We start from the raw sequence: 13,846 nt of genomic DNA, 5'->3' as shown, positions 1-13,846 counted from the left end.
TCCTCCAACCTCTTAAACATTGTTCATTTTTCCTTTCTGTCATCTTAGCCAATCTGATAGGAATGAGGTAACACCTCAGAGTTGTTTTAATTTGCATTGCTCTAATCAATAATGATTTGGAGAATTTTTTCATATGAAAAGCTTTAATTTCTTCATTTCAGGGGACTTCTTGCCAAGATGGCGGAGAGAAGACAGGCACAGTTCTAAAGTCTCCTGATCTCTTTCCCATCTATCACATGAAACAAACCTCTTAAAAAGAAATCCAACCCACAAAACCCAGAAAGAAAAGCCAGGAGAAAGAACATCTACTTCAGGATTTGTCTCTGCCAGCACCATTGGCTGAATTCGGGCGGGTGAGTCTGGGCTCAGAGGGAGGATCAGCCCGGGATCAACCAGATTAAAAGCTGAATTGGAGCCAGGAGTCTGAGGGCCCGAGAGCCAGACCTGCTGGATCAGCGGTGGGGTTGAACAGCAGGGGCTTGAGTTAACAAGGGAGTAGAGGCACTGGTGTTGGTGCTGTCCCCCGGGGAGATTGGCAGACAGGGCTGGGGGGAGAGTTCTGGTGCAGCAGAGCTGTGGACACCATCCCTGGGCTCCTCTGGTCTGAGGAACTCTGAGTCCCATTACAGCTCAGACCTCTTCCCAGAGAAAACATATGCAAACTACTTCTGCCTCAGGCCCAGGTGTGTGAGCAGAAGAACCAGCCCAGCTGAGGAATGTCCTCAGGCAGGGTAAAGCCCACCATTGATTGAAGGCAAAAGAATTCAATAGCTCCAACTCCTCCCTTCAAGCAAAGGGAGAAGACCTCAGCCAAGGTCATAGACCCCACCCAGAGAAAGCAAACAACAACTCCTACTGGCCAGCCAGAGAAACTGCACTCAGGGAGTAAAGCCTTTAGTGAACCAGCCCCCCCCCCCCCCAACTCAAGGTCTTAGTAAAATGAAGAAGGGTCAGCGGAAAGGTGGATCTATAGAAAAATTCCTGGAAGGGAAAGACCCTAACTCAGAGAGACTTGGAACCTCTGAGGAGAATACAATCTGGTCTCCAGCACAGAAAGACTTCCATGAAGAAATAAGGAAGGAGCTTAAAAATTTGCGAGAGACAATTAATACCTTGCAACAAGAAAACAAAACCTTAGAAAGTACAATTGGACAAATACAAAAGGAGAATAAATCTCTCAGATCATCAATTGGACAATTACAAAATGAGAATAAATCTCTCATAGCATCAACTAGACCAATACAAAATGAGAATAAATCTCTCAGATCCTCAATTGGACAAATACAAAATGAGAATAATTCTCTCAGATCTTCAAATGGGCAAATGCAAAAAGAAATTAATTCTCTCAAAACCTCAATTGGTCAAATGGAAAGCTCTTTCAAAAGTAGAATTGACCAATTGGAAAAGGAGTTGAAAAGGCTTATGAAGAAAACTCCTCCCCCCAAAATTGAAGGCTACAGAAACTAATGACTCCATGAGACAGCAAGAGTCAGTTAAACAAAATCAAAAAATAGAAAAAATAGAAGCAAATGTAAAATACCACATCAAAAAAACCACTGACCTCGAGAATAGATTGAGGAGGGGCAACCTGAAAATTATAGGACTTCCTGAAAACATTGAAGAGAAAAAAAGCCTGGACTTAATATTACAGGATCTAGTGATGGAAAACTGCCCTGATATCATGGAATCAGAGGACAAAGTAGTTATTGAAAGAGCACATCAATCCCCACCAGAAAAAAGACCAGAAAAATATCCTAAAATGAAAACACCAAGGAATGTTGTGGCCAAACTCCAGAACTATCAGATAAAAGAGAAAATCCTGCAAGCAGCCAGAAAGAAACAATTTAAATATCAAGGAGCCACAGTAAGGATCATGCAGGACCTGGCTGCATCAACATTAAGGGATCAAAGGGCCTGGAACGAGATATTTTGAAGAGCAAGGGAGCTTGGAATGCAGCCAAGAATCTACTTTCCTGCAAAGTTGAGCCTTCACTTCCAGGGAAAAAGATGGACATTTAACGAAATGGAAGAATTCCAAAAATTTCTGATGAAAAGACTAGAGCTAAACAGAAAATTTGGACATCAAATAGGAGGTTCAAGAGACACATGAAAAGGTTAAAAAGAAAGGGGGGGTGGTAAAAGGAAAAAAAATGCAATCCAGTAAGTTGAAACTGGCTATATATCCCAGGATGGGGGGGGGGGAGGATTCTCATAAATCTTGAGAAATGTAACTCTAACAGAGAGAATACACCTAGCCAGAAATGATGGACATTCATGACCTATCCATGAGACTGCTATCTAATGGGATGTAACTGGCTTTAACCCCATTTGGGAGAAAGACTCTAATAAACTCTCAGGAATTTTGACTCTACTTGATAGAATATACTGAACTAGAAGGGACAGACACTCAGAATTTTCTATGACTTAGAATGATCTAAAAAACACAACCTCCTTAAAAAGGGGGACAGAAAAGAGAATGGAGGAGGGAAGGGATTGAATGGGGTAAATGTCATTACACTAAGAGGTACAAAAAACCTATGGTAATAGAGGGGAAGAAGGGAGCAGAGGAGAAACACCTGAAGCTTCTTTTCATCAGACTTGGCTTAAAGTCAACCTACACATACTCAGTTAACTTATAAAACATCTAACCTTTCAAGTATTAAAAGGGGAAAAGGGGAGGGGGGGCAGAGAAAGGGAAGGGGAATGGGGGAAAAAGGGGAAATAACAAAAGGAAAGGAAAGGGAAAGGGGAAAGAAAGGGGAGGGTGTGATATAGGAGGGCAAACACACTGAAGGGGGTGGTATTCTGAAACAAAATACTGGGGAATATGGATAGGCTGGGGAAGGGGGAAAATACAAACTGAAGGAAGATAGCATGGAGGGCAATAAAGAATTAGTAATCATAACCTTGAATGTGAATGGGATGAACTCTCCCTTAAAATGTAAGCAAATAGCAGAGTGGATTAAAAACTAGAATCCTACAATATGCTCCTTACAAGAAACTCATTTGAAGCAGAGAGATACATATAGAGTAAAGGTAAAAGGTTGGAGCAAAATATATTTTGCTTCAGCTGAAGTAAAAAAAGCAGGGGTAGCAATCCTTATCTCAGACAAAGCAGCAGCAAAAATAGATAGCATTAAAAGAGATAAGGAAGGAAACTTTATCCTCCTAAAAGGTACCATAAACAATAAAGTAATTTCAATATTGAATATATATGCACCCAGTGAGACAGTACCCAAATTGTTAGAGGAGAAGCTGAAAGAACTACAGGAAGACACAGACAGCAAAACTCTACTAGTGGGAGACCTCAACCTCCCGCTATCAGATCTAGATAAATCAAATCATAAAATAAACAAGAAAGAAGTTAAGGAGGTAAATAGATTGTTAGAAAAATTAGATATGGTAGACTTATGTAGGAAATTGAATGGGGATAGAAAGGAATATACCTTTTATTCTGCAGTACATGGAACTTATACAAAAACTGACCATGTACTAGGACATAAAAACCTAATAATCAACTGCAGAAAGGCAGAAAGAGTGAATACATCTTTCTCAGATCACAATGCAATAAAAGTCATATGCAATACTGGGCCAAGGAGATATAGACCCAGAACAAACTGGAAATTGAATAAGCTCATTGTAAAAAATGAGTGGACCAAAAAACAAATTATAGAAAGAATTAACCATTTTATCCTAGATAATGATAATAATGAAACAACATACCAAAACCTATGGGATTCATTCAAAGTGACTCTCAGGGGATATATTATAGCTCTAAATGCTTACATGAATAAATTGGAGAAAGAGGAAATCAATGAACTAAACATGCAACTAAAAAAATTAGAGAAAGAACAAATCAAAAATTCCCAATTAAATACTAAATTAGAAATTCTAAAAATTAAAGGAGAAATTATTAAAATTGAAAGCAAAAAACCTATTGAATTAATAAATAAAACCAAAAGTTGGTATTATGACAAAACCAATAAAATTGATAAACCTCTGGTCAATTTGATTAAAAAAAAGAAAGAAGAAAACCAAATTGCTGGTATCATAAATGAAAAAGGTGAACTCACCACCAATGAGGAGGAAATTAAAGTAATAATTTGAAATTATTTTGTCCAAGTCTATGCCAATAAATTTGATAATCTAAGTGAAATGGATGAATATTTACAAAAATATAAGTTTCCCAGGTTAAACGAAGAACAGATTAAATACCTAAACAAACCTATCTCAGAAAAAGAAATTCAACAAGCCATTATTGAACTCCCTAGAAAAAAATCTCCAAGGCCTGATGGATTCACAAGTGAATTCTACCAAACATTTAAGGAACAATTGGTTCCAATCCTATATAAACTCTTTGGAAAAATAGGGGAAGATGGAACTCTGCCTAACTCTTTCTATAAAACCAATATGGTACTGTTACCTAAACCAGGAAGAGTTAAAACAGAGAAAGAAAATTATAGACCTATTTCCATGATGAATATAGATGCAAAAAGCTTAAATAAAATCTTAGCAAAATGATTACAAGTCATCACTAGGATAATACATTATGATCAAGTAGGATTTATTCCAGGAATGCAGGGTTGGTTCAATATTAGGAAAACTGTTGGTATACTCAATTATATCACCAACAAACCTATCAGAAACCATATGATCATATTAATAGATGCTGAAAAAGCTTTTGACAAAATACAGCATCCATTCCTATTAAAAAACTCTAGAGAGTGTAGGAATAAATGGACTGTTCCTTAAAATAATTAGCAGTATCTATTTGAAACCATCAACAAGCATTATACTCAATGGGGAGAGGCTAGAGAAATTCCCAGTAAGATCAGGGGTGAAACAGGGGTGCCCATTATCACCACTACTATCCAATATTGTATTAGAAATGTTAGCATCAGCAATTAGAGAAGAAAAAGAAATTGAAGGAATTAGAATTGGGAAGGAAGACACAAAACTCTCACTCTTTGCAGATGACATGATGGTCTACCTAGAGAATCCCAAGAAATCATCTAAAAAACTATTGGAAACAATTAGCAATTTTAGCAAAGTTGCAGGTTATAAAATAAACCCTCATAAATCATCAACTTTTCTATATATGTCTAGCAAAACAGCAGGAAGAGCTAGAAAGAGAAATCCCATTCAAAGTAACCTCAGACAATATAAAATATTTGGGAGTCTATTTGCCAAGATAGACTCAGAATATTTTTGAAAACAATTATAAAACACTTCTCACACAAATTAAATCAGATTTAAATAACTGGGCAAATATCAACTGCTCATGGATAGGTAATGCTAGTATAATAAAAATGACAATTCTACCAAAACTAAACTATCTGTTTAGTGCCCTACCAAATCAACATTCCAAAAAATTACTTTAATTAGTTAGAAAAAATTGTAAGTAAATTCATATGGAGAAATAAAAAGTCAAGAATTGTCAGGAGCTTAATGAAAAAAAGTGCAAAAGAAGGTGGCTTAGCCCTGTCTGATCTAAAATTATAGTATAAAGTATCAGTTATCAAAACTGTTTGGTATTGGCTAAGAAATAGAGTGTTGGACCAGTGGAATAGACTAGGTATAAAAGCAGGAGATGATTATAGTAATCTGCTGTTTGATAAATCCAAAGAGCCTGGCCATTGGGATAAAAACTCTCTCTTTGATAAAAATTGCTGGGATAATTGGAAGTTAGTATGGAAGACACTTAGATTAGACCAACACCTCACACACTTTACCAAGATAAGATCCAAATGGTTACAGGACATAGACATAAAAAACAATACTATAAGCAAATTAGAAGATCAAGGACTAGTCTACCTGTCAGATCTATGGTAAGGGGAGCAGATTATGACTAAGGAAGAGTTGGACAATATCACCAAAAACCAATTAGATGATTTTGATTACATTAAATTAAAAGGCTTTTGCAGATAAAACCAATGTAACCAAGATCAAAAGAAATGTAGTAAATTTCTTCATTTGAAAACTGTCTATTCATATCCTTTGACCATTTATCAATTGGGGGATGACTTGCCATCTTATACATTTGATGCAGTTCTCTATATATCTTAGAAATGAGACCTTTTCAGGCAGCTAGGTGGCACAATGGATAGAACACTGGCCCTGGAGTCAGAATTACCTGAGTTCAAATCTGGCCTCAGACACTTAATAATTACCTAGCTGTGTGGCCTTGGGTAAGACACTTACCCCCATTGCCTTGCAAAAAGACCTAAAAAAAAAAAAAGAAAAAAGAAATGAGATCTTTTCAGAATTCCTAGTTGTGAAGAGTGTTTCCCAGCTTCCTGTTTTCCTTCTGATTTTGGTAGCATTGATTTTATAAGTACTAAAACTTTTTTAATCTGCTCAAAATCATTCATTTTACAGTTTATAATGTACTCTATTTCTTGTTTGGTAATAAATTTGTTCCCTTTCCATATATCAGATAGAATATTTCTTGGTTTATTAATATATCTATGGTGTCACCCTTTATGTCTAAAGCCTATACCCATTTTGACCCTGTTTTGGTATAGGATGTGGGATGTGGGTCTATGCCTTGTTTTTGCCATGTTATTTTCCGGTTCTTCCAACAATTTTTGTCAAAAAGTAAGTTCTCATCCCAGAAGCTGGTGTCTTTGAGTTTGTCAAATCACTGCAGTCATTTACTACTCTTTCTTTTGAACCTATCCTAATCCACTGATCCATTACTCTATTTCTTAACCAGTACCAGGCAGTTTTGATGACTGATACTTTATAAGTATAGTTTCAGGTCTGTTAGAGTTAGACTTTGTTTTCCTCATTAGTTCCCTTGCTATTCTTGACCTTTTGTGACTCCAGATGAATTTTGTTACTATTTTTTCTAGCTCTGTAAAATAATTATTTGGTATTTTGATTAGTATGGCACTGAATAAGTAAATTAATTTGGGTAGAATTGACATTTTCATTATATTAGTTCAACCTAACCATGTGCAATTGACATTTTTACCATTTGTTTAGATCTGATTTTATTTGGGTGAGAAGTCCTTTTTAATTGTGTTCATAAAGTTTCTGGTTTTGTCTTGGGAAGTAGCTTTCCAAGTATTTAATATCTACAGCTCCTTTAAATGGAATTTCTCTATTTCTTGCTCTTGGGCTTTGTTGCTAATATACAGAGATAATGATGATTTATGTAGGTTTATTTTAAATCCTGTTACTTTGCTGAATTCTTAATTGTTTCAAGGAGTTTTTTAGTTGATTTACTTGGGTTCTCTAAGTATACAATTATATCATCTGCAAAGAGTGAAAGCTTGGCTTCCTCATTGCCATTTCTGATTCCTTCAATTTTTTTAAATCTTATTGCTAGAACTAGCATTTCTAATTCTTCTGTATTGAATAGTAATGGTTATAATGCGCATCCTTGTTTCATCGTAGAAATGCTCTGAGTTTATCCCCATTACAAATAATATTTGTTGATCTTTTAGATAGAAAGTACTTATTATTTTGAGAAAAACTCCATTTATTCCTAAATTTTCTAGTGTTTTCAATAGGAATGGATATTGTATTTTATCAAAGGTTTTTCTAGCATCTATTGAGATAATCATATGATTTCTGTTGGTTTTACTGTTGATATGTTTAATTATATTAAGTGTTTTCTTAATGTTGAACCATCCCTGACTGCCTGGTATAAATCCAACCAGGTCATGATGTAATATCCTGGTAATAACTTGCTATAGGCTCATTGCTAAAATTTTATTTAAGATTTTTGCATTAATATTCATTAGGGAGATTGGTCTATAATTTTCTTTCTCTGTTTTGGTTTTTCCTGGTTTAGGTATCAGCACCATGTTGGTGTCATAAAAGGAACTTGGTAGAACTCCTCCTATTTTTTTAAAAAGCCTATATAGAATGGGAATTAATTGTTCTTTAAATATTTGGTGGAATTCACTTGTAAATGATCCATCTGGACTTGGAGACTTTTTCTTAGGGAGTTTATTGATGGTTTCTTCAATATCTTTTTCTGAAATGGGGTTATTTAAGTATGTTATTTCCTCTCCTGTTAATCTGGGCAGTTTGTATTTTTGTAAATGTTCATCCATTTCATTTGGATTATCAAATTTATTGGCATACAATTCAGTAAAGTAGCTCTGAATTATTCCTTTAATTTCCTTTTCATTGGTGGTTAGTTCAACCTTTCCATTTTTGATTCTGGTAATTTGATTGTCTTCTTTCTTTTTTAAAAAAAATCAGATTAACCAAAGTTTTTTTCTATTTTATTGGCTTTTTTCATAAAACCAACTCATAGGTTTTTTTTTAATCAGATCAATGGTTTTCTTGCTTTCAATGTTATTAATCTCTCCCTTGATTTTCAGAATTTCCAATTTGGTATTTAATTGGGGGTCTTTAATTTGTTCTTTTTCTAGTTTTTTTAAGTTGCATATCACTTCATTGATCTTCTCTATTTTATTCATATATGCATTTAGGAATATAAAGTTTACCCTCAAAATTGCCTTGGCTGCATTCCATAAATCTTGATATGATGTCTCAACATTATCATTTTCTTGGAAATAATTATTTCTATAATTTGCTGTTTGATCTACTCATTATTTAAAATTAAGTTATTTAGTTTCCAATTAGTTTTTAGTTTCTCTTTCTATGACTCTTTATTACATGTAATTTTTAATTGCACCATGGTCTGAGAAGTTGCATTTATTATTTTTGTCTTTCTACATTTGATTAAAGGTTTTTATGTACTAGTACATGGTCAGTTTTGGTATAGGTGGCATGTACTGCAGAAATAAAGGTATATTCTTTTCTTATCCCCATTAAGTTTTCTCCAGAAGTCTATCATATCTAAATTTTCTGATTTCATTCACCTTCTTAACTTCATTCTCATTTATTTTGCTGTTAGAGCCTTCATTTTCAAAGAAGACCATGACATCAGGGAAGTGATGCCATGACAAGCATATGAATTAGATTTGAGTGAGCGGGGAGGGGAGGGCTATGCTAAGTCACCAGTGATCCATCCAGGTCCAGTGATCAGCTATGAATAAGGATGACTGGAGATGTCCCTGGATATGAGGCAATCAGAATTAAGTGACTTGCTTAAGGTCATACAGCTAATAAGAGTCAAGCAGTCTGAGGTCAAATTCGAACTCTTGTCTTGCTGACTCCACAGTCAGTGTTCTATCCACTGTAATTCCTAGTGCTAAAATTTGAGTCACACATTCCTATGCAATGGTGAAGGAGAAGCAGATGCAATTGGTCAGGAGGGCAATATCTACTGTATTCATAAAAATATCATTTAAGAAAATGAATGCTATTCTCAGTGATTATACTATGGATAATCTGTTAAAACTTTAGCTGCATATAAAATGATAATCTTAATGAAAAATCCTAAGTTGGTCATGCGCATTCACATGTTTTCTCACATACTCATGCCAGTGACAAATGTTTATAAGATGCCTGGATAGGCTAAGTTGTGACCACAAAATACAGAGATTCTCATTGTAATAGAAGCAAGTCAGTTCTTCACAAAAGGGGAAAAGCCTTTAAACTCAACTGTAGGACTCATGGAGTCATAAACTATTAATTTGAACATGTTAATATCCAATTTGAATAATACACCATTAAATGTATGTATCTTTGGCAACAAGAACAGTCTTAGATCCATGTAGAAGTACATGAGTTATTTCTGCATTTGCAGATGGTTTAGAAATATATATAAATTTGGAGATAATTTTGCACCTATTTGTTTCCAATGCCAGCCTCTCAGTGTCAGAGGAACTTGGACTTGACTTGGGGTAAATCAGCTGATGTCTCCCTGGTCCAGCAACAATCAGTGTGTTTCAGAATGGCCTCTGCAACCAATAGGATTCCCTTATGTCTTCTTGGTTGGAGATACTTTCTAGGCACAAGTCTGTAATGATGACCACAGATAAACTGGTCAAAAGGTCACAAATAGACTGGTCAAAAGTTTTTTTTTAATTTTCCCATCAGTTTCCCCAGTCTTCAGTTCTCTAAGCAGAGTTCAAGCTATTCTGAGGGTAAACAAAGCATTAAAATGCAAATATTTTAAGTAACATCCAAGCTACTACCTGAGGTTAAGTGGAAAATAACTGCTCATATTCCTATTCCAACACAGTTTTCAAGAGACTAATGGATATGCAAGTGTTTCTGGTTATTACTCTTAAGCAAATACTTTAAATGTCAGGGTTTTGTAGGGGAAAGAAAATGGGACTCTCAGACAGAAGGCATGGGTTCAGGTGCCAGTCCTCATATTTTATAGCTGTAGGCCTCTGGGTGAATAACTTCATTTCAATGATCCTCAACTTTATGGTTATAAACAGGGTCTAATAACACACATGTTCACTCATTATTCAAAAAATTATTAAGTATTTTTGGTGTTTGAAGCACTATAATACAGGTGCCAGGGGAAAGAAAGTTTAAGTAACACATTGTTCCTGTCTCTACTGACCTTACAAATCCAACAGAATAGGATGGTTGTAAGAAAAAATGCTTTGTATACCTTCAAGTGACACAGGTATTAGTGGTCCAGTTAAATTCAATGAGTATTTCTTAAGCACATGCTGTGTATAAGTACTCTACTCGTCACTGAAGGGACAAAGACAGGAATAAAAGTAGTTTTGGTTTTCTAAAAGTTTGGCAGGTAATAATCACCTGACAACTCCTTGTGGATTGATTAATATCCTACCCTCTCTTTCACCTGGATTTTAGAGACTCTCAAAATTATCCTGGCCTCTAGGATTGGGGTAAGGATAACTGAAGATCTGGCAAATTAGAAGCCAGACACATTTTGTAGACCTAATGCTTCTTTTTGAAACAAATTATTGCTAACATGGGAGATTAGTGCTGCATTAAATTTATCATTATTGTTTATCATTTCAGGATACTTATTTATGAGTGACTTTTACTTAATTAATTCCATTGACAAATAACAATTCTGAAAGAAAAAGAATCAAATTATGGATTGGGGAATGTTTTCTCTAATATTATAGGTGGGGCTGGTCTGAAAGATGACTTGATTTTTTTTAACTAATTGATTTATCTTTCATAGTCCTCATTTACCATTGGTAATGTGCTATCTTATGTCCACCATAGAAGACTCCATAGCCATTTGAATCATTCACAGATTTAATTACCTGGAGACAGAGGTGCTGTCTAATTCACTCTCATTCTATCAATGGAAGAATATTGGTGGTAAAACATGAGGTTTTGTTTCAGATAGTGACTTGAGATCACTAAAAGTAATATCTTTTCCCAAATGTAATCAAACCCTCTTTCTCTCACTCATTCCTTTCCTGCTCTATTTATTGTTTTTCTTTCATATAGTCCATACAGTTATAGACCAGCTTAATTGGTTATCCTGCCAAGTGAATATTATAGTCTAAACATGAGGCACTGTTTGTCTGCTTGTTTTTTTCCTGCATGAATTGTTAGGTCAAACTCTCTTGAGTTGATTTATAACTAAAGACATGGTTAGGTCCAAAGTGGTATTTACAGAATCTCTTCATGGTCCTATTGACATTTTAAGTAAAACAGATGGATTAGTTAAATGGAAACAACATAAAATTACCATCTCACTGGCACTTATCCACATGCAAAGTCCAGAAATTAAGATGTTTCTCCCTCAGAGCATGATCCAGGAATCACAGATACAAATTATTAGTTATTTCCTCAGTGCTTCATATGAATTATTTTAAATAATGCAATATAAATAATAACAATATCAAATATTATATTAATAATTTTATATTGAATAATCCTACTAATAAAATTAAAGCTTAAAATTGTACTAACAGATACAATTTCAAAGCTAAAAAAATGTTATTTCAAAATATGCAGTTAAAGTCCTGGTGGTATGACAGTTGAATTTCTGGATAGTAGGAGCCTAACCTCTCAAAGAGAAGCATGTCCAAATACAGAGGTTTTTTTTTTTCTTCTGAGTTTCTGTGGAATCCATTTGGCTATAAATGGATAGGTTAACAGAGAATTTAGTCCCATGAAATGAATATACTCTATATCCCACAATACATAACACAGTACACCAAAACCCTGTGGAACAATCTAGTGCATCAAATAGGAAATTACTTTTTTAAAGTTACAATCCTGGGACTTGAAGTTGTATAAAAGAAGTTTATTACAGAGTATATAACTATAATGTTATTAGAGAACAAACCACAATATTAGAAAGTGGCTAAGAAGTCATCTAGAGAGGATGACTTGTAGCTTTTAGTATACATGAGAAGGATGAGTGTCAACAGATGGTACAAGATATCCTTACCTGGACCCAATGTTAGTGCAAGATTGGAAGGAAAGTAGAAAGTTATCTAAACAGATAGGTCTCAAAAAACATTGGGATTTTGTTGTGCCTGATATAGAAAATAATCAAAGAACTTCATAAATGCCAACAATAAAAGAAATAAAAAGTAGGATGATATTTTCCAACTTCAAAAAAGCAGATTTTAATTCAACAAAAATTTTCTATCTCTTACCTTGAGAAGTCCTTCCCTATTTGTAGACTGTTGGCTAAAATGCTCAAAGAGCAATTTGTCAAGTACTTGATCTAAAGTTGAGATATTCTGAGATAAGAAAAGATCTTCTACCAAGGGACACAATCTTCTGGGTTTTGAGATCAGTACAGGGTTTGCTGAGTTAACATTTCAGCTCAGGTGTCTAGAAAGGCCATTTCTTTAGAAAAGCCTGAGGTCTGGGGAATATAAGTTGTCAGACTGTGAACCATAACAAAGGTTCAAGTTTTTATTTGGACTGTGTTGTAACCCCACTATGTAGGCCTAGGAAAACTTTGGTTTAAGCAAAACACCCTAGAGCAGTGGGAATGAGTCAAAGAAAGCACCAGTTAGAAATTAGAGATTTTTTTAAAATGGAGAATTTTTTCAGATTGTAAGGAAATAATATAAGATAAAGTACCTCCTGGACCTTATAATGATAATAATAATCTTTGTCTTTTCATTTTCGAAGAAGACCATGACATCAGGGAGGTGATGCCATGACAAACACATGAACTGAATTTGAGTGAGGGGGTGCTGTGCCAAGTCACCAGCCTCACTTTCTCCTCCAGAGCCATCTCGGTCCAGTGGCCAGATGTGAATCAAAATACCTGGAGATGACCCTAGATGTGAGACAATGAGGGTTATATGACTTGCCCAAGGTCACATAGCTAGAGTCAAGTGACTGAGGGCAGATTCGAACTCCTGTACTCCTGACTCTAAGGCCAGCACTCAATCCACTATGCCACCCAGATGGATCTTAAGGATACTCTTAGGAAGACTATAACTGTTAGCTCTGTAACTGTAGTTAGAGAAATCTAAGCCAACCTTAATATTGTAATACAGGGTGTCAGAAGAATGTAGTTCTTTCCTAAAGACCAAGGGAACCCCAAGGAAATTTGAGTTATAAGGGAGATGGAGAAGTGCATCCTTGAAAGAGTAAATCTGAGGGTAAATCCAGGGATTCTATAAAATATATAAGGTGATTAAAAGTCAGTATATTCAGAACTGCATAAGCTGCATACAATTAGCCAAGCACTAGCTACCAGTTGAGTCACTTTATGGTATAAAGAGAAAATTGAAGAAAGAAATTTGTATCTGGGTTTAGGTCATGTGAATGAGGTTTTGTATTTGTTACCTTATAATTCTATGTTATATTCTATGTAATAATCCCATGATTAGGTAACATGGGAATAATTCCTTAAACTCTGCATCTATCTTCTTCCCCTAAGGCTAAAATACATACAATAATCTTTCTTTAGCAGATATTTTTGATTCATTCACTTTTTCCTTTCTATCTATAATTTTCATTTGTGATTTATACCCCCTATTTCTCAAAAGGATTTAAG

At 35.0% G+C, this 13,846-nt stretch overlaps 1 protein-coding gene across 5 annotated transcripts in view; it reads right to left on the bottom strand.

The window, feature by feature from the left end:
• Positions 1 to 13,846, bottom strand: part of SDK1 (sidekick cell adhesion molecule 1) — a 1,240,677-nt gene that overhangs the window by 329,350 nt on the left and 897,481 nt on the right. The window lies entirely within an intron of this gene.

This window comes from Macrotis lagotis, chromosome X (genome assembly GCF_037893015.1).
Source record: "Macrotis lagotis isolate mMagLag1 chromosome X, bilby.v1.9.chrom.fasta, whole genome shotgun sequence".
Taxonomy (NCBI): Eukaryota; Metazoa; Chordata; class Mammalia; order Peramelemorphia; family Peramelidae; genus Macrotis; species Macrotis lagotis.
This window is presented reverse-complemented; position numbering and strand designations above follow the sequence as displayed.